At 42.5% G+C, this 22629-nt stretch overlaps 3 non-coding genes across 3 annotated transcripts; 2 read left to right on the top strand and 1 right to left on the bottom strand.

Annotated features, from left to right (window-relative positions):
* The first annotated feature begins 4570 nt into the window (after positions 1-4570).
* TRNAS-CGA (transfer RNA serine (anticodon CGA)) lies at positions 4571-4652 on the top strand. Its single transcript has one exon. It is a non-coding gene; the product is annotated as a tRNA-Ser (tRNA).
* A 703-nt stretch (positions 4653-5355) lies between these two features.
* Positions 5356-5437, top strand: TRNAS-UGA (transfer RNA serine (anticodon UGA)). Its single transcript has one exon. It is a non-coding gene; the product is annotated as a tRNA-Ser (tRNA).
* A 17118-nt stretch (positions 5438-22555) lies between these two features.
* On the bottom strand, positions 22556-22629 carry TRNAT-AGU (transfer RNA threonine (anticodon AGU)). Its single transcript has one exon. It is a non-coding gene; the product is annotated as a tRNA-Thr (tRNA).

Here is a 22629-nt window from a genome sequence, read left to right as displayed (position 1 = left end):
AAACAGATATGCAATCCTAACTTCACTAGGGAACCTGCCGAGTACAGTCCCATCAATTACTCTAAGCTACTATTCAACAGAAAAAGTGGGATCAGCGCATCACCAGGCCGCCTCTGAATGGCCTCAGCTCAGAGATGCGCTGAGCCCCCCCAGAGACTACAAACACACCTTGAACCCAAACAGAGGCTCTGCATATACACCAAAGAAAAACTAAAGAAAAACTAACAAGTGGGAGCAGCTGACCAGAATTAAATCAAACATAACAAAGAAATGAACAGCGCTACTTGAAAACAGATGAATGCTTACCTGCAAAAAAGTGCAGACCCCACTCATGGGATACAAATACACAATGAGCACACATACAACCTGTCTACCACTTGGAGGATGTTAGTTTCCACTACTATTCCACTACTAAGCTACTATTCAAACAATGAGCAAGGCTGACACTCTCCAGAGTGTTTCACAGGAAGAATTCTTATGATCAGCAACATACTGTGGGAAACATAGCTCTTTATAAAGCAAGCCCACAGGGGATGTGGCTAGGCAATCTGCATGACAAACATATGCAAATTCCTCAGCAGCAAGCTGCACAACTGACAAAAGGTCTCTCTTCCAGAGACCTGCAGAATGCAGACCTGAACAGTGATCAAAAGGCTGCCTGAATGCGCAGGCAGCCACACGGATCCTCACATGTACATAGCGTAATCCTGTTTTTACTGCCACTACTGTTAAACTATATCACACATTCAGCGTGCGGGTGATAACAAGTGTCCACTCGTGGTCCCACCACCATAAATGCGGCTCACCAGATTGTAACCACCAATTCACAGGTGGAGAGATCGCTCAATATGTGGTGCACTAGGTACTTCAATGATCCACATCCAATTGCCATAAATATCAATTCCGTTTATTCGCAACATGCATAATGAATTTAAAACAACACTGCGCCTCTCGCGCCCTCTAGGTACTTACAAAATCCCCTTAGGGGAATAGATAGCGTGTCACAGCGGTAAGACTGCTGGGCTCGGTGTGCCTCTCCTCTATGGTGTATTTGCGGCGTCCCGCTCGATCACCTCGCAACACCTCACCCGTACTTCCGCATTCAGCGTCAAGCGTACTGGCTCCGCCCGACGCGTTTCGTCACAATGACTCATCAGTCATCAAAAATTGTTTAAATGCTGCTATGCGGCCAGACCAGGAAAGTCAATATTTAGACATGTTAGTACATTCAGACCTAAGAAAAGATAGCAGTGGTAAATAATTAGCCTTAAATAGGTCAGAAGCATTTTGGGTGAGTTTAATCCCCAAATAGGATACTGCCCCCTCTGCCCAGGGGAACCGGAAAGCCTTAGCAAGGCGAAGTTTAACCTCAGGAGGTATGTTAAGGCCTAGGATGAAGGATTTATGGTGATTCAATTTGTATAAAGATGCCTTGGAAAAGGCCTCTAAATCTTGAATTAAATGGGGGAGGGAAATTTCGGGTTCAGTAATTATTAACGCGACGTCATCCGCAAATAGACTGATGACATGAGTGGTGTCTTTAACCATCTTAGCGGTATGGACGAGCTCAGCTCGTCCATCACCGCCGATGGCTGCCGCTCAGGCCCTGCTGTTCCGATTATGTTGAAATAAAAAGCAGCACACGCAGCCGGCACTTTGCCAGCCGCGTGTGCTGCCTGATCGCCGCCGCTCTGCGGCGATCCGCCGCTAGCAGCGGCGAAAGAGGGTCCCCCAGCCGCCTGAGCCCTGCGCAGCCCGGAACAAATAGTTCCGGCCAGCGCTAAGGGATGGATCGGAGGCGGCTGACGTCAGGACGTCGGCTGACGTCCATGACGTCACTCCGCTCGTCGCCATGGCGACGAAGTAAGCAAAACACAGAAGGCCGCTCATTGCGGCCTTCCGTGTTACTTCTGGCCGCCGGAGGCGATCAGAAGAACGCCTCCGGAGCGCCCTCTAGTGGGCTTTCATGCAGCCAACTTTCAGTTGGCTGCATGAAATAGTTTTTTTTTTATTTAAAAAAAACCCTCCTGCAGCCGCCCTGGCTATCTTAATAGACCGCCAGGGTGGTTAATCTTAATACCAGATATCAAAGGATTGGAGCGAATTTTTTGGGCCAATGTTTCCATTATTAGAACGAAAATCCACAGGGACAAGGGGCAGCCTTGCCTAGTACCATTAGTTATAGTAAATGGCTTAGATAGGAAGCCCGCTGCGTTAACCCTGGCAGAGGGAGCAGAGTAGAGAGCCATAATGGCACGATTTGTAAATTTAAGTGATTTCGTATACACATTTGTAGTTTCATGTACAATTTTCGTGTGATTTCCTAGTAATTTTGTGCTGATTTTAGCAGCGAATAGCAAACCCCTCATACATGCTATTGACACCAAAATTGCTACATAAGTGAACGAGAATACTGGGAAAATGTCAAACATTTTTTTTCAAAAAGATTTTTAAGAAAATACCATTTAAAAACCATTTATGGAGGGAGTAGGAGGCGCCCGGTAACAAGGAAGTAATATATTCACTCTATAGTAGATATAGCATTCAGTATTAAATGGTGTGATCCTACCTTCTAGATGTCCCCTTTCGGGAAGTATACAAACTGGGGTTTTCTTTTGTATAACGATTTTATTTTGCACAAGACAACACGTTTCCCGGTAAAATCCGCTTCCTCAGGTCAATAGCAGTGCCTCTCTAGGATAGCTTCTAGGTATAAAATCGTTGTACAAAAGAAAACCCCAGTTTGTATACTTCCCGAAAGGGGACATCTAGAAGGTAGGATCACACCATTTAATACTGAATGCTGCATCTACTATAGAGTGAATAAATTACTTACTTGTTACCGGGCGCCTCCTACTCCTTCCATAAATCTATCGTAACCCCTTACCCTAGGGGAAGATCACTATCGGAGTATTCCGATAAATCTAACTTTTTGGAGCTGCGACCAAGAACAAAGACCGAGTGGGGACGGTACTTCCCCACAGGCGCGAACCAGTGGTTGCCTCATTCAGCAACCTACCCTTGTGAGTATAAAATTTGTATCTACGTAATCTTCCCATACCCACTAACGTACTGCACCAGATTGGGCTCCCGGACCCCTTGTGTTTTTTCACCCAATACCTCTAAAGTTTAAAAACCATGTATCTTTGCATTTTTAAAATCAATTTTCTCAAAAACTACAGTCTTTTTGAAAGATTATTTTTTTTAACTTAAGTATTCCCCTGAAAGTGACATGTGACACGATGAGATAGACATGTGTATGTACAGTGCCTAGCACACAAATAACTACGCTGTGTTCCTTTTTTTCTTTCTCTGCCTGAAAGAGTTAAATATCAGGTATGTAAGTGGCTGACTCAGTCCTGACTCAGACAGGAAGTGACTACAGTGTGACCCTCACTGATAAGAAATTCCAACTATAAAACACTTTCCTAGCAGAAAATGGCTTCTGAGAGCAAGATAGAGATAAAAAGGAAAATTTCTTATCAGTGAGGGTCACACTGCAGTCACTTCCTGTCTGAGTCAGGACTGAGTCAGCCACTTACATACGTGATATTTAACTTGAGCTATTGCCATAACCAGTTGAAGTTCCTTTAATATGTATACAAATATAAGTCAAGTGTCAAGTATAGATACATTTATAGCTCAAAACTTCCTTTCTGCTCTAAAGGACATGCAACAGCATAATAACCTTTAAAGAAAATAATTTATTTGTTACAGCTGACACAAATCCTGAAATAAATCTGCAGTGCTTCTACTTCCTGCTTTCATGGAAGCAAACATACTGTTAGGCCTCTTTCACAGCAGGACGTTGCGTTTCAGTGCGATGTTAAGATCACACAATGTGCCCTAACGCAACGCATATAGACTTTAACTTGGACGTTTTCTTTATGTGTCTCTTAGTGCGCCGTTTTCATCGCACAGTGATGGAACGCAAACGGCGCATGCGTTACATTTTTTTAAAATAAAAAACCATTACTAAGCATGTGCAACACAAATAACGCAGCAGATTCATTGCTAAACGCACACGTTACACACAAACGCAACGTGTGCACTGTGAATGTCGTCCATACACAATCAATCGACTCTGGACTCAACCCTTGCAAGAATAATCTTCAGAATTTATTGTAATAATGTATGCGGTTATACAGCAGACAAAAAAGCACACTGTGAATGTCGCACTGACTTAGTATTGCTGTGCGCTAGTCTACATTGAAACATTTTCTAACATGCGACTTTAACCTCACACTGTGAAAGAGGCCTAAACATCTTGTGCTTTCAGATGAGCTTATCTGCCTTATCTCCCTTGGCAGTCAGGTGACACAGGGGAGAGATCCAATTACAGTTGTGATAAGTCACAGATGAGGGGGAATTAGACAGGATAAACTCTCTAAATACATACAGGGTGCATGTCTCTCTGTTTTCCTCCTGTCCTGTGCAAGAGTTCAGGTCCACTTTTAATAAAGATACAACTAAAACATCAAAACGGCTCTGGTCCGTAAGGGGGAAACAGGGTTTAAATACAAAGTGGTTTCATTTTTTTTCTTTTATTGAAAATAGTTGTTCAAACACAGCTGTGATGGTCGAGTAATTAAGGCGTTGGAATCGAAATCCAATAGGGTTACCCTGTGCAGGTTCAAATCCTGCTCACAGCGGCTATGTGTTGCTTTATATTATTTATACACCAGGATGAGTCAAGCGTTAAAGTTAATAAAGATTGAGTACAAGCGTTAGGACAACCACAGTCACATACCGATCTCTTAACCTCCCTGGTGGTCTATTAAAACCACCAGGGGGCAGCGCAGCACTTTAAATTTTTTTTTTTTAATCATGTAGCTAGCCTAGCGCTAGGTACATGATAGCCGCTGTGCAGCGTCATCCCCCCACCCCCTGCGATCGCCTCCGGCGATCAGCGCAAACAGGAAATCCCGTTCAGAACGGCATTTCCTGTTTGGCTTCCCCTGTCGCCATGGCGACGATCGTCATCGACGTCGTGATCGGGAGTCCCGATCCACCCCTCAGCGCTGCCTGGCGCTAATACGCTAGGTTACGCAGGGGGTCTGGGGGAGGACGGTGCGGCGGGTAACAGCGAATCGGCGCAGAGCGGCGGCGATCGGTTTGTACACGCAGCTAGCAAAGTGCTAGCTGCGTGTACCAAAAAAAAAAAATTATGCAAATTGGCCCAGCAGTGCCTGAGAAATCCTCCTGCGCGGCATAGCCTGACTTGAGACCGGGCTTACCGCCAGGGAGGTTAATAAGCTACATTATAATATCTCAGGCAACATATATGATATTAAAATTATATGTGCATGTATTTTTTTCCCTATATATTGTATGTTTTAATATCTGTCTCACCAAGCTGTGATGGCCGAGTGGTTAAGGCGTTGGACTTGAAATCCAATGGGGTCTCCCCGCGCAGGTTCAAATCCTGCTCACAGCGGTATAATTTTTTTTGTGACAATTAGGGCTTAATTTAACATATCATGTATCTAGTCAAATTTTAAAACCGTTCTAATAAAAATTGTCTAAAATAATTGTTCTTCATTGTAGGACGTGTGGCTTTTAGCTATGGAGGTGTGTTTTCCATGTCTGCACTTGTCTGAACTTATGACTTGTGGAATCTCTTCTCAGCTTTAACATATTATTTATGTTTTCCAAGGTTTACTTTAAAACTATCAGTAAACAGTAAAAAGTTGACATAAAACTATTCTATTTATCTAGAAGGAGACTGCTATAGGCAATCACACCCAGCAAGACATAGCTATTGAGAATACACAATACCTTCCACTCATATGTAAATAAAAAGTAGAAGTATATTGTGGTCAATCCGGTTCTCTACAGGAAGTCTTACAGGCTTACGTGACAGTGCTAGGAATAAAGCCAACGCATAACTCTAATCTTATTCCATTTCTAAGGCTAACAACCAGCAGTTACTCACTTTATGTGTCTCTAGCAATGAAAACAAATGTATTATAATCACATGTATTATAATCAAATGTATTATAATCAATTTTATTATAAATGTATTATAATCACATGCACACTTATAATCCTGAGTTATAGAAACAAAAGAAGATTAAAAATATAAAATAATTTGGCTCATAACATTTCAGGTACCTTTCCAACATTTTAATTTGATGGGCAAGAATGAATGGAATATAGGAATCCCCGTTCCGGGGTATAGGATCAGGTTTGCCCCTCAATGTAGAGGCAGAGCCGGGAATAGGTTCTCCAGCACCCAAGCCTCAGACACCAAAGTGCGCCCCCCATCCTCCCACTCCAGCCATCACACACTGATTTCTATTAGACAAAGAGGAACTCCAGGACCCCCAACACCTTAATCTCTAGTTATCTGGCTTGCAATCACTGACATGTATCCCCTTTTCTTATTTCTCTCTGCTTCAAACACAATAGGGGAATGATAGCTGAGTGAGTTGTGTGCCCCCCCTACACTGCACCCTGAGGCTGGAGCCTCTCTTGCCTCTGCCTCGGCCCTGTGTAGAGGTAGTTCAGGCAGCCTCTACATACATTTAATGTTTCATGTTCATTGTTGTTTATGGTCTAATGTTTTGTAATTGAATCATTGTTCAGTTTTAGTGATAGGCAGACAGTTGGTTGCAGCACACTTGGCGAGATAAGCTGGATTTACTGTCATTGTGTTGGTAACTTTTGAATATATCTGTCACGATCTGTGCCTCTGTTGTCCTGCTGGTGGCATTACTTATGAACTGTGCTGTGAACTTCCATTGTCAACCAGCAGGTGTCTCCCCTGTTGCTGAGAACTGTGCAGTTCCCCGGATCACCAGCAGGTGGAACTATGTGAACTTCCTGATAGATCACCTGATCAATGTGCTGCTATTTAAGGCCGGACTTCCTAGCAGCACATTGCTAGGTCATTGTGTCTTGTTCCTGCAGTGTTGTGACTCTGGCCATCAGTCCTGTATCCTGAGCTCCTGGTATTTTGACTCCTGCTTGTTCGACTAATCTCTTGCCTTCTGATTCTGTACTTCTGATCCATTCTGATTTCCTGGTATTTGATCCTTGCTAGTCTGACGATTCTTCTGTGTGCTGATTGTGTTGAGACGTGTCTGTATATATTGTATTATTGTATATATTCTCATATTTTGTGTGTTGCTGTATATATTTGCATAGATAGATAGATAGATAGTCAGGGTTCTGGTATTTGTGGTGCACCACGCGTTGTTTGATTGTATATTTTATGTGTATGGTAATCTGCATTTGTACACTTGCATTATTGTAAATAAAACACATTTATTATTCTACTCTGTTGTGCAGACGTCAGTATTTCCGTTGTGATCTTCTGGTTTTGTTGGAACCAAAACGATTGCCATGCAGAGATCGTGGATCTGCCAGTCTGGTTCCAGTCACGACCACGATCTGCATGGCCAATCGTTACAATATCTCCTCTAATTCTTGATTTGAAAACAGTGTTCTTCTGGTCTTCTATAGAGATACTATGTTCTGTTTATCATGCAATAAATGTTATTAGTAAACTAAACATGTAAAAGAAAACATTGTCTGCTGTGAAAACTGCATGTCAGTTGGATGAGTACCTCCTGTGATATAGACTGTGGAAGTACAGTAAGTTGAGCTTCTCTTGTGCTGCATTCTCTTCTTTTGTGTCTGTTGAGTTGTGGATTTTTTCTTCTTTGCTTTGTGCCTGGTTGCCCCACAATGTGAACATTCTAACATGTAAGTTGTAAGCTTAAAATGTACCCGAGGTGACGTGATGTACAGTGCCAAGCATATTAGTAACCTGGCTGTTTTATTTCATTTATTTTGCTGCCTGAAAAAGCTTCTGTATTGTTGGTACCTTGTTGGGAATACAGTAAACATCACTGATAAGCTAATTGCTAATTAAAGTGATAAAAGTTTTACTGGCAGAATACAACTTCTGAGAGCAGAGGTAGATAGAAAAAGGACAATAGTTTATGTATTTTCATTTAGCGACACTTAAAGAGACACAGACACGAAAAAAAAATATGATATAGTGAATTGGTTGTGTACTATGAATAATTACTAGAAGATTAGCAGCAAAGAAAATATTCTCATACTTTTATTTTCAGGTATATAGTGTTTTTTCTAACATTGCATCATTCTATATTATGTGCAGATTACACAACACTCAGCATTCAAAATGAGTCTTTCAGAGCAGTCTGTGAAGTAATGACTTCTCCTCTAGCAGATAAAAAGAAAACAGTTCACTTACAGTTGAGATAATAAAAGTCAGATAACAGCCCTCTCCACGACTAACTTAGTCGTAGAGATTAATGGCTTTTTTGCATAGAGATAACAACTGGCGTTTCTTAGCTCTTCCTGTGCTGGAAACAATTAGACTGATGTATCTGATCTTAATGTTTTATTTCTTAGCTGTACTACACATACAAATCATAATATCATAATTTTTTTTTCGCTTCAGTGTCTCTTTAAAGGAGTCCTTTAAGGGGCCCTTAGGGAAAAGGAGTTGAACTTACCTGGTGTCACGATTGTGGAACTTTCCCCGTGATCAGCGCACAACGCGTGCGCTGACACGGCGGAGATCCTCCACAAGCGTATAATTTGCAGGAACCCAGCAAAAGGTGCTACGCACCTGTAGAGGGAAATTCCTGTCTGCAGATGGCGCTGGGGAGTGCAGAGGAACCAATCCTCTGTACCTCCACAAGTGCCAGACAGGAATTGTACGAAGCGCAGAACGCAATCGCAAGAGAGGCGATTGCGAATGAGATTGAGCAAAAGGGATAGGTTGTATGTGTGTGCGCCAATCCAGTCGCCACTCCGCGACCGCGCACACACAACAGCAGATACGAAAATAGGAACGCGATCGCGAGAGGTGCGATCGCGAGACGTGACACAAGGCAGAACAGAATAGAATACGAGGGTAGCAAAGGCACAGCAAATACAATAAGGAGATATGGAAAATAACAACGCTAGCTAACCGCGAACACCGCACTCATTCGCAACAGTGCACGCGGTCATGCGCGATCTCCACGTGATAAGCACAATAGAGACAAGCACGCCTAACTAACCATAAACAGACAAACATGAAACAGGGGACGCGAGCGCTTGCTTAACGGTTACCTCACCGAGCCTGTAGCAAGCGCAGCGGACAAGACAGACACACGAAAAACAAGAACTAGGCAGGAAGGATTCACCGCTCTTCCGCCAGAGCAAGTGTGATCCAAGCAGGAACACAGATCAGAAAGATCCACAGCCGCTAACGCTAGCGGCTAGTGCGATCTCAGCAAGACAGAACGATTCGCTATCAACCGCCGCTGGTGACAGCGCAATCGTGACCGACAAGACAGAACAGAAGGATCCCCAGCGCTCGCACAAAGTAGCTAGCGCGATCCCAGGAGACAGAACAGAAGGATCCCCAGCGCTAGCACAAAGTAGCTAGCGCGATCCCAGAAGACAGAACAGAAGAGATAGCTGGTAGCAACCGCTGCACCAGCTATACTCCAAGAACAGAGATCAGAACCATTTCCTGTCAACCACCATAGGGACAGGACAATGGCAAACAGGCAAGACAAGACAGAACAGGCAATACAGATAATACAACCTGACTGGGCTAGCAGGGGAGCCTAAAGCAACCCCCAGGAATTAACTATACTAGATAGCAATGGCTGACACTCCAGCAGTGTCCATCAGGAACTGAGCATGGAAGGGAAATGTCCAGCAAAGCATTCTGGGAAACATAAAGCTCTTATAGTGCCAGTCATCAAAGAAGGCAGGTAGGGGATTTGCATAACGAATGTATGCAAATTCCCCAGCAAGAGAACAGACCAGAAACTTGCAATGGAAAGACAGGTCTCTGTTCCAGAGACCTGCAGCCCACAGACTAGAGGAATGGACAAACAGCTGTCTGCCTGTGCAGCCAGCTGAGCGGATCATCACACCTGGTCCCCCGAAGACGTTTTGAGCCCGTGCAGCCACTCGCTAATGCTCCGGTCCCCGCCGCTGGGTTACTTACGTAATTTGCCACTGCGCAGTACGGCCTGCACAACACGCTCCCGGGTCATCAGCGGGAGTTAAGAGAAGTCCGTGCAGGCACAGTAAGGCACTGAATTACCATTTTGCTTGCCTAATTAAAGTATTCCCTTAAAAAAAACATATTTTTAAATGTTACAAAGAAAAGAGTCCCTGGCACAAAGGCGACACTACCAGAAATAGATTCAAACAACAAATCTCTATTCCAATATAATTCAAAGTCAATACACATTATGTTGGAGACTCTTCCATTACCTCTCCTCCACCACTGGGTGGCACTGCACCACTGACACATTGTCTTCTGAGTAGTGTTGCTTGCAAATTTTTCACATTGAAAATACTATTTTAGTTTTTGAGAATATATTTGTGAAAAAATGCAATATTGTTAAAGAAAATTAATTTTTCTTTCCAAAAATGCAAAAACCACGGAAAATCATTTATTTTTTACTGCCAAAATGTGTGAAAAAGTGCAGAAATCTTATTTTGGCGCAAAAGATGAGAAAAATCTGAAAACTCAAGCCTATTACAAAAATGGTTTTCCACTGCATTTTTGCTCATCACATGCTGCTGAGCCCTGATCACATACCTCCCAACTTTTTGGGCTTAGAGAGAGGGACTTAAGGTGGCATCTGCCACACCAATAACCACACCCCAGACACACCCCTAGTCATGTCAAGTCAAGGATGGGAATAAAGTTTGGAGCCAATTAACCCCTTCCTGACCCCTTCCTGACGCTAATAGGTGTCAGGAAGGTGGAAGCCCCAGGACGGCTTAACACCGATCGGCATCAAGAGTGGTGGGCGGAGATTAGCAGAGATCATGCATCACTGCTGAATGACAGAGCGGAGCTCTGACGTCAGCCTGCTAGCCTGCAATTGCAGCTAGCAGGCTGTTAGAAATAAAAAAAAGTTGCTAATGGTTGTACAGCACTGCGATCCAGTGCAGCGCTGTACGGGAGACAGCCCTGTCACGGAGCGGTCCCCAGGAGAGGCTCACAAAGTGATCCCTCTCATACGCTGATGCCTATGACAGACGATCATGCTGATTGGCTCTTGGGGGTGGGGAGGTTAGAAATAAAAAAAAGTCATTTTTATTAAAAAAAAAAAAATATTTAAATGAATAAAAAAAATACAGCCTGTAGCAGCAATCAGAACCCACCAACAGAAAGCTCTGTTGGTAGGCAGAAATGGGGGAGATTCATTTGGCTGTTAAATTTTATGGCAGTGCAGCACACTGTGAGTGTTCACACTGCAAGTGTTTTACTACTTTTTTCAAGCACATGCGCTTTGTACAAACGCCCACTGAATGCTTTTGCAATGAATGTCTATGAGAAGGTTCATATCAGCGAGGGTGGTGCGCTGTGCGGGCAGCAAAGCGGTGCACAGACCATTTTCGGGGCGATACCGCCTCAATGGAAGGTATAGGAAAAACGCAAAATGTGCTTGCGTTTTTAAGAGTAAATACATTGTATTTATTTATTGTTTTATAGGTCAAAGCCTTGCATCAGGTAATGAATTAAAAAACGCTTGGCAAAAGCACTTAGAAAAGCGCTTTTTATTTCAATCGTTTTTATTGAAAGTTTTTATAACAAGAAAAATGTACAACTTCTAGCATAGTTCAGAAAAGCACCATTAACAAAAATGCATCGCCCACCCAAGCGCTGGGAAAGGAAAAAACATCACTTCAAAAAAAGGCCAACGCGGACGGACATGCGAACGAAACGCAATGTGAACAAGGCCTTAAAGCTGCAGTGTGCTGAACTGTAAAAAAATAGCATGGTCACTTGGGCGATGTAAGCCTGTGGTCCTGGACTGGTTAAACACATTTCAGTCGATAAAATACATATATTTACACAGATCTGTAGATCAGTCCTGAAAGACAAATGAGAGAGAAGGACTGACAGAGGGACCGGGTTCCTGAAGAGGGACTGTCCCTCCAAAAGAGGGACAATTGGGAGCTATGGGATCATATGTAATAACATGTGGTCAGAAGAGGATGTCGGTAGTGTATTGCTGCAGGTGGATGAAGAGAAGAAGCTGATCCAGCACCCAGACAGGTAACTATGGCAGCTCCCTATACCGCTCTGCATAGCCTGCCAGGCTGGGGGGGGAGGGCACACTTCCCCAGCAGTAGAAATACATTACTTTATGTGGCTGCTAAAAGGTTACATATGCACTTATGCATACAAATACAGATGGGGAAATGCATGGCAATACATCACATTTTTCAAACCCCCCAAAATGCATTTTCTAGTGTGATTAGACCCTCAGGGAGAAGAACATTGATTTTATTATTCAAACACAGTTTGCTTTTTTTTTTTTTTACCTAATTGATACTCTTCATACATTACTTTGAACAGGTTTAGCCACCTGCTGACTATAATAATAAGCAATATGAATGAATTAAAACACAAACAAAAATAAAGTAAAAAAGAAACAAAAAGTGTAATACATTGTGCTTTTTGTATTGGGGTTTCTTGTTTGTTACGTTTTTCTAAGGTACTTTTTTTTTTTTTTAAATGCTGATGCGTATTAAACAGTGTGGAATTCTCTTTTTGTTCTGGAGCGCCATCTGCTGGCTTGACTGGTAATGCTTAATAAGGTCAATAGGAAAAATTGTCTTATGCTCTTATCTTATGCAAATCTCCACTAACCCAGGTGTTCAGTTAATTTTAAGCTATATGATAAAATTGTAGGCAATACTGAGATTTAAATGTTATGTTTATCTCTAGTTTTTTTGTTTTTTTTTGTAATACCAGTATACTTACCTCCATGTATCAAGCTGTGATGGCTGAGTGGTTAAAGTGTTGGACTTGAAATCCCGTGGGTTATTCCTGTGCAAGTTCAAATCCTGCTCACATTCACTGTGAGCAGGATTCTCCATTTTCTTCATTATACAAACACTTCAAATGGACAAATCATTGTAAAAGAAATGTCATGACTTGAAGAATCTGGGATTTTTCGGATTGAGGTGGCTGATGATGAACAACACCACTTTTTTCCCCGGTGCTTCTTTGTCAGCATTCTAATGGGCTAACCGCTTCCCCTTTGCCCATAAGTATATCCATAAATATTTTAATAATACATTACCCCTACCCCTGTATTACCTATTTGTTCATCATCTGCCATAGGGCCTCATGTTGGTCTGGATGCTTTCCTGTACAAAATTTGACAGAAGAGTTACCAGCCAGGTCCTGCGCCTACCTTAGCTGGAGTCCCACTCTTATGTAGTTAGATGCTCTTTGTAACCCCTCTCTTCTGGTGGTCTGTGGTTGTATGCTTACTCCCAAATGCATAGGATTTTGGATGTCTGGAGCTCTGTAGCGTAGATGTGGGACACATATGTGTGTATGTTCCTTGAGCACTCCAGGACCGTGGTGAGCAATCTGCCTGTGTGGCAGCCATTTTTCTGTAGCCTATATTTATAGGTTAAAGAAACTCTGTAACAAAATGTTCAGCCTTATTTCTTCTATCCTATAAGTTTCTATACCTGTTCTAATGTGGTCTGTGTTACTGCAGCCTTTTCTAGTTGCACAGTGGCTGTGTTATCTCTGTTATATGATCTAATCTTCTCTCTTCTGTCGGCTCTGTATGAGTCAGAGACTGAGCTACTCTCAAGCCTATCATACTCTGGTTAGCAGCCATGTCTTTTGTTTGTAAACACTGCCTAAAAATGGCAATTACAAGCCAGGATTGCAGCAGGGAGTGGCAGAAACAGCACAGAGGGGCACAAGAGAACATAATGAATAGAATGGAATGCTTTTTATTGTAAGAATTTTACAGTACAGATTCTCTTTAAAACAGACCTGAACTCAGAACTCCTCTAAAAGATACACAACAGCATAATAATAATAACCTTTAGGGCTCGTTTCCACTATTGCCGTGCGGAATCACCTGGATTCCACCGCTGATGAAATCGCATGCGGATGCGATTCCCCATGCGTTTTTTGCCGCGAATTCGCATGTGATTTTGCATAGTGAGGGTATATGTGATTTTAACCATGTCACTGCCTGTGTGAATTTACATTGGTACCTATGCGAATTCGCTGCAAAAAACGCATGGGGAAAGCGCATGCGATTTCCCTACTAAATACATTGCATGCGATTCGCATGCATTCCACTCGCAGGCGAATTCTGCGGCTCTTTTGTGCGTTTTTTCACCGCTGAAAAAACCGCACCTCACCAACGCTACAGTGGAAACAGGCCCATCCACTTGCATTACATGTGCGAATCCGCATGCGTTGGACGCCTGCGGATTCGCGATAGTGGAAACGAGCCCTTAAACAAAAAACATTTCTTTGTTACGGCTGATACAAATCCTAAAAAAATTCCGCACTGTTTACTTCCTGATTCATGGAAGCAGACATATTTTTTACAGCCTGTGCTTTCAAATGGGCTTATCTGCCATGCCATCTCTGCCATAGGCAGTCATGTGACACGGGGGAATCAAATTACAACTTGTGATTAGACACAAATGAGGGTCAATTACACCGACTAAAACTCTTTAGATAAATAGAGGATGCATTTCTGTTATGTTTTCCTTGTGTCTGTGCAAGAGTTCAGGTCGACTTTAACCACTTCCCGACCGCCTAACGCACAGAGGCGGCCGGGAGGTGGACCCCGCAAGGACCGCCGTATAGACAAATGGCGGCGGTCCTTGTAGGGGCATGGGCGGAGCGATCGCGTCATCCGTGACGCGATCCTCTGCCTCCGCCTGTCGCCGCTCACCCGCCGCAACATCCCGCCGGCCATACGGAAGCGCCGGCGGGATGTTAACACACGACGATCGCCGCATACAAAGTGTATAATACACTTTGTAATGTTTACAAAGTTTATTATACAGGCTGCCTCACACCACACCAATAGATCGCCCGCAGATCCGACGTCCGATCACCTCCCAAGTGCAGTGTTTACATCTGTTCTCTACCCTAAACACCCACTAATTACCCATCAATCACCCCCTGTCACTGCTACCTATCAGATTAGACCCCTATCTGCCCCTAGGGCACTAAATCACCCGCCCACACCCTTAGAACGCCCTCAGACCCCAGCCCTGATCACCTCGCCAGTGCATTGCTTGCATCTATTCCCCCCTCTAATCACACCTTGAGACACCCATCAATCACCTCCTGTCACCCCCTAGCACACCTACCCATCAGATCAGGCCCTAATTTGCCCCGTGTGGGCTCCTGATCACTCGGCCAAACCCTCAGATCCCCCTCAGACCCCCTTCCGATCACCTCCCCAGTGCATTGATTGCATCTATTTTCCCCTCTAACCACCCCCTGAGACACCCTCAATCACCTCCTGTCACCCCCCTAGCACTCCTATCCATCAGATCAGGCCCAATACAACCTGTCATCTAAAAGGCCACCCTGCTTATGACCGGTTCCACAAAATTCGCCCCCTCATAGACCACCTGTCATCAAAATTTGCAGATGCTTATACCCCTGAACAGTCATTTTGAGACATTTGGTTTCCAGACTACTCATGGTTTTAGGCCCGTAAAATGCCAGGGCGGTATAGGAACCCCACAAGTGACCCCATTTTAGAAAAAAGACACCCCAAGGTATTTTGTTAGGTGTATGACGAGTTCATAGAATTTATTTTTTGTCAAAAGTTAGCGGAAATTGATTTTTATTGTTTTTTTTTTCACAAAGTGTCATTTTTCACTAACTTGTGACAAAAAATAAAATCTTCTATGAACTCGCCATACACCTAACGGAATACCTTGGGGTGTCTTCTTTCTAAAATGAGGTCACTTGTGGGGTTTCTATACTGCCCTGGAATTTTAGGGGCCCTAAACCGTGAGGAGTAGTCTAGAAAACAAATGCCTCAAAATGTCCTGTGAATAGGACGTTGGGCCCCTTAGCGCACCTAGGCTGCAAAAAAGTGTCACACATGTGGTACCGCCGTACTCAGGAAAAGTAGTATAATGTGTTTTGGGGTGTATTTTTGCACATACCCATGCTGGGTGGGAGAAATCTCTCTGTAAATGGACAATTGTGTGTACAAAAATCAAACAATGGTCATTTACAGAGAGATTTCTCCCACCCAGCATGGGTATGTATAAAAATACACCCCAAAACACATTATACTACTTCTCCTGAGTACAGCGATACCACATGTGTGGCACTTTTTTGCACCCTAACCGCGCTAAGGGGCCCAAAGTCCAATGAGTACCTTTAGGATTTCACAGGTCATTTTGCGACATTTGGTTTCAAGACTACTCCTCACGGTTTAGGGCCCCTAAAATGCCAGGGCAGTATAGGAACCCCACAAATGACCCCATTTTAGAAAGAAGACACCCCAAGGTATTCCGTTAGGAGTATGGTGAGTTCATAGAAGATTTTATTTTTTGTCACAAGTTAGCGGAAAATGACACTTTGTGAAAAAAAACAATTAAAATCAATTTCCGCTAACTCGTGACAAAAAAATAAAAACTTCTATGAACTCACCGTACTACTAACAGAATACCTTGGGGTGTCTTCTTTCTAAAATGAGGTCATATTCCTATACTGCCCTGGCATTTTAGGGGCCCTAAACCGTGAGGAGTAGTCTTATAACAAAAATGACCTGTGAAATCCTAAAGGTACTCATTGGACTTTGGGCCCCTTAGCGCAGTTAGGGTGCAAAAAAGTGCCACACATGTGGTATCGCCGTACTCAGGAGAAGTAGTATAATGTGTTTTGGGGTGTATTTTTACACATACCCATGCTGGGTGGGAGAAATACCTCTGTAAATGACAATCTTTTGATTTTTTTTACACACAATTGTCCATTTACAGAGTTATTTCTCCCACCCAGCATGGGTATGTGTAAAAATACACCCCAAAACACATTGTACTACTTCTCCCGAGTACGGTGATACCACATGTGTGGCACTTTTTTGCACCCTAACTGCGCTAAGGGGCCCAAAGTCCAATGAGTACCTTTAGGATTTCACAGGTCATTTTGAGAAATTTCGTTTCAAGACTACTCCTCACGGTTTAGGGCCCCTAAAATTCCAGGACAGTATAGGAACCCCACAAATGACTCCATTTTAGAAATAAGACACCCCAAGGTATTCTGTTAGTAGTACGGTGAGTTCATAGAAGATTTTATTTTTTGTCACAAGTTAGCGGAAATTGATTTTTATTGGTTTTTTTCACAAAGTGTCATTTTCCGCTAACTTGTGACAAAAAATAAAATCTTCTATGAACTCACCATACTCCTAACGGAATACCTTGGGGTGTCTTCTTTCTAAAATGGGGTCATTTGTGGGGTTCCTATACTGTCCTGGCATTTTAGGGGCCCTAAACCGTGAGGAGTAGTTTTGAAACGAAATTTCTCAAAATGACCTGTGAAATCCTAAAGGTACTCATTGGACTTTGGGCCCCTTAGCGCAGTTAGGCTGCAAAAAAGTGCCACACATGTCATATTGACGTACTCAGGAGAAGTAGTATAATGTGTTTTGGGGTGTATTTTTACACATACCCATGCTGGATGGGAGAAATATCTCTGTAAATGACAATTGTTTGATTTTTTTTACACACAATTGTCCATTTACAAACAATTGTCATTTACAGAGAAATTGATTTTTATTGGTTTTTTTCACAAAGTGTCATTTTCCGCTAACTTGTGACAAAAAATAAAATCTTCTATGAACTCACTACTTCTCCTGAGTACGGCAATACCACATGTGTGGCACTTTTTTGCAGCCTAACTGCGCTAAGGGGCCCAAAGTCCAATGAGCACCTTTAGGCTTTACAGGGGTGCTTACAATTTAGCACCCCCCAAAATGTCAGGACAGTAAACACACCCCACAAATGACGCCATTTTGGAAAGTAGACACTTCAAGGTATTCAGAGAGGAGCATAGTGAGTCCGTGGCAGGTTTCATTTTTTTTTGTCGCAAGTTAGAAGAAATGGAAACTTTTTTTTTTTTTTTGGTCACAAAGTGTCATTTTCCGCTTACTTGTGACAAAAAATAATATCTTCTATGAACTCACTATGCCTCTCAGTGAATACTTTGGGATGTCTTCTTTCAAAAATGGGGTCATTTGGGGGGTATTTATACTATCCTGGAATTCTAGCCCCTCATGAAACATGACAGGTGGTCAGAAAAGGCAGAGATGCTGGAAAATGAGAAAATTCACTTTTTGCACCATAGTTTGTAAACGCTATAACTTTTACCCAAACCAATAAATATAGGCTGAATGGGTTTTTTTTTAATCAAAAACATGTTTGTCCACATTTTTCGCGCTGCATGTATACAGAAATTTTACTTTATTTGAAAAATGTCAGCACAGAAAGTTAAAAAAATCTTTTTTTGCCAAAATTCATGTCTTTTTTGATGAATATAATAAAAAGTAAAAATCGCATCAGCAATCAAATAGCACCAAAAGAAAGCTTTATTAGTGACAAGAAAAGGAGCCAAAATTCATTTAGGTGGTAGGTTGTATGAGCGAGCAATAAACCGTGAAAGCTGCAGTGGTCTGAATGGAAAAAAAGTGGCCGGTCCTTAAGGGAGGTAAAGCCCTAGGTCCTCAAATGGTTAAGTCTTCTTTGCCAATCTAAGCTCCAGGTGGTAATCTTTGATTTGGGGAAGTAGCAATGACAACTTGTGCCCCCAAAATATTTATTTATTATTATGTAATGTTTATTAACTTAATTTATATTTATTTTTTATTCTACTTTTTGCATTTTTATATTTAATTTTATATTAAGTTACCTTCATTACACAGTTAAAAAAAAAGAATAATGGCAAGGTGCAAAAATAGCCAGTCAATCCTGCAGGTGTCGCTTTTAGTGATGAGCTCAAACTTCACTTAGTAGTTATTGAAGTGAAATTCATAATATGAGATTTCAAACTATTGAGAGATTAATTTGACATGAAATCGTAATTAGAATGTGTAATTGACTCGTCATTTCGGGGCATATTAATCTATGTGAAAATGCCCGATGACTTCAATGTATTTGGGGAAAATGAAGTTTTGCATGCATGCTCATACATTTTTGCACAAATACTTTATGTGAAAATACGTTCAAAACACGTTAGTGAATTCTGTGAATGTCATTTTGAGTAACTTGCAAAAATCAAGATTACATGTGTGATCCATCAAGACAGTAATTAGGAAAATCATGCCAAATTTCACAAAATCAAAATGATCCTGGAAGGGATCGCTCCTCTCGGCCGCGGTATGGTCTGAGGTAGAGTCAGCTGACACTTAGGCAGGGGTTTATGTAATAATAGATAATAATAGATAATAATGTGTGAATGCCAGCCCTGGCTGGGATTGAGCCCTGATTTCTCTCATTGGAGGCAATGCTCTTGGCCACTGTGCTATGGCTGATACACAGTCAGGATGTTCAGGATGTTTTGGATGTTTTGGATGTTTTGCTGGTTTTTGATGGTTTTTGACATTTTTTTTCTGTTTTTTGCTGGTTTTTGCTGGTTAGTGCTGGTTAGTACTGGTTACTCAGCTGACATGTATTGCCACCCATGTCAGCTGATCTCTCTCTCAGCTGATACTTAACATGCCTGCGTGTGATTGGCTGTTGTGTGCTGTGCATGTAGCCGGCCACTGATTGGATGCTGTCAATAATTAAACCTTGCTGTGACATTTGCATCTTGCCTGTGATAGCTCTAGCTTGCTGGTTGCTCTGTACTGCGCTGTCTTGTTGTATTGGATTACCTGGATTTTGACCTCTGCCTGTTATTGGACCTTCCTTGCCTGCCACCTGAATGGACCTATTGCCTGGACTACCTTTACGACTGTTTGCTGCCTGGTTTGACTTTGGATACGTTTTTGACCTCTCTTTGCCTAGCCCTCCTGTACTGCAATATATCTGATCATCCATTTATGACCCTGGACTGTTACTGGACTTTCCTAAGCAGGAAACATGGCAGCGCTTTCAAACAAAACTTATACCTGAATGATTTATCTGCATTGATGTGCGGTCCCCAACAACTGGACTACATCACACACCTAGCACTCACTACAGGAAAAATGGGGGTGAACTTATACCTAAATGATTTATCTGCATTCATGTGCAGAGCCCCACTTGAATGCATTACACACCCAGCACTCACTACAGGCAAAGGGGGGTGTTAGATTATTACCTAATAGACTTCCCTACGGCGGTGACGTACCACCTCGGGGAAGACCTAACTCTAATCTAGCGATAAAAACATAATATTCCCCGTGCTGCTAGTCATGCAAATGGTATACACATTTCATAAAACAAGACAGACAAATAAGTGACAGCGCTCAAGGATGCATCCGAACTGCAAGCCTACAGAGGCAAAGCAAAGCCCCTCCGGAACTAAATACATGCCTTGAATGCAAAATAGATGCAAATTATGTGCTAATTCTAATCTAAAAATTTTGAAAGTGAATTTGAAGCAGTGAATGCAGCTGGCCACTAGTATACTTACATTGAACTTGCATAGCGGTAAACATGGCAGCGCTTTCAAACAAAACTTATACCTGATGGTTTGCTGGTTTTTACTGGTTAGTGCTGGTTAGTACTGGTTAATCAGCTGACATGTATTGCCACCCGTGTCAGCTGATCTCTCTCTCAGCTGATACTTAACATGCCTGCGTGTGATTGGCTGTTGTGTGCATGTAGCCAGCCACTGATTGGATGCTGTCAGTATTTAAACCTTGCTGTGACACTTGCATCTTGCCCATGATAGCTCTAGCTTGCTGGTTGCTCTTGTTGTATTGGATTACCTGGATTTTGACCTCGGCCTGTTATAGGACCTTCCTTGCCTGCTGCCTGAACCGACCTATTGCCTGGATTACCGTTACAACTGTTTGCTGCCTGGTTTGACCTTGGATACGTTTTTTACCTCTCTTTGCCTAGCCCTCCTGTACTGCAATATATCTGATCACCCGTTTATGACCCTGGACTGTAACTGGACTTTGCTAACTGAATCCTTGTTTTGCCAGAAAGTTTATTCGCTCACCCTGCATTCAGCTCCAATACCTTGCACACTAAAGGCCTGGGTGCGACTGAAGTTGGGTAGGTTATATCATATTCATTATATCATAATGTTTTTTTGCTTCAGTGTCTCTTTAAGGACTAAGACACACTGTGAGCGCTTTCTGAGAGCTTTTCTGACAATCAGCGCTGTCTGAGTGTTTTTTTTTAATGTTCCCATTGACTTTCATTACATTTGCAGTAAAATTGCTGCGATTGTGGGGTTTAGAAAAATTGACATTGTGATGATCTTACAGCAATTTTAATGCAAGTCAGTGGGAGTTGTTTTTTTAAAAACAGACAGCTCAGACAGCGCTGATGGTCAGAAAAGCTCTCAGAAAGGGTTCACAGTGTGTCCAAGGCCTAACAGAAACAAGCTACAGCTGGGCTGGCCATACACTGTCTACTAAAGTATGGGCCTGATTCATCAAGCTGAGCTGGTAAAGCTGCTTAATGTGCAGTAGTGTGCTCCTCTATGCAAGCCTTACGTAGCAGCGCTTGCTGCTATGTAGGAGCATGCCTTCCCTTAGGTACACGCATTGCTTACTTAGCAACGTGCACAATGTTAATTGCGGCCGGACCTGCTCATGTGACGTATCACTACGGTGATATTTCACTTGCGGCCGCTACTGTGTTAACTTACATTGTTACAATTATGTGTCGCGGTAGCGATACTTTACAGGAGCAGGACCACCGGCAGTTAATGTTACCCACATTGCTAAGGAAGCAATGTGCGTAACTAAGGGAAGGTACGCTCCTGTCAACAGCGAGCTTTACTATGTAAGGCATAACGCGCTCTACTGCACATTAAGCTGCACTGCTTTAACAGCGCAGCTTGATGAATCAGGCCAAATAATTCCACAAAGTGTCATTAGACTGGGGATTAAATAAGAACAACACTTGTGATTAACATTGTTCTTCAGTAGTTTTCAGCAGCAAAACTAAGTAGTGTTGATGAAACTCTCTTTAATCAGAAATCTGACTTATGGTTAAAATTAGTCTGAATGATAAATAGAGAAACAGATAGCTTGACTGACTGATCCAAAAAAATCACCCTGAGGTACAATAGACTCTGCCTGAAAGAACTTGCTTATCTTTGTTAGTATAACAGGAGCTTTAGAAATGCTTTTCAGCAGGTCAGTTATGCTGGGCTTCAAACAAACTAAATTTCAGGATCAGAAAAGGCAAATTTACATTTTGTTTCAAAGGCACACCCAGGACTTCTCATGAGAGTCACCTTTCCTCAGCATGAAATCTACTGAATATCAATCAAACTGCAGCACGATTAATCTACAATGCTCCTGCCACACCCCAATCAACACAGATTTTCTGTCCAGCCTGGTCAAAAATTTTGATTGATTGTCAGTAGAAATTAATTAAAATTACAATCAATGTGACATGTTGATTCATTCTGATTGAGCTTTGCGGGTTTTGACCAGGAAATTCAATGATCCTATAGCCCTGCTTTGGTTTCTTTCCTATGTCAGTTGAAATTTGCTGGTTAGGAGAATTTGTGGTCGTTACGTAATAAGAGTTAGCTAGTAACTTTGCCATCTGTTCCAAAGAAAAGAACAAAGGAAAAATAAGGCACTGCTGAGATTTGAACTCAGGATCTCCTGTTTACTAGACAGGAGCTTTAACCAACTAAGCCACAGCACC

The sequence above is a fragment of the Hyperolius riggenbachi genome, chromosome 3 (genome assembly GCF_040937935.1).
Source record: "Hyperolius riggenbachi isolate aHypRig1 chromosome 3, aHypRig1.pri, whole genome shotgun sequence".
Lineage (NCBI taxonomy): Eukaryota > Metazoa > Chordata > Amphibia > Anura > Hyperoliidae > Hyperolius > Hyperolius riggenbachi.
The sequence above is the reverse complement of the archived record's forward strand: the minus strand, read 5'-3'. Positions and strand labels throughout refer to the sequence as shown.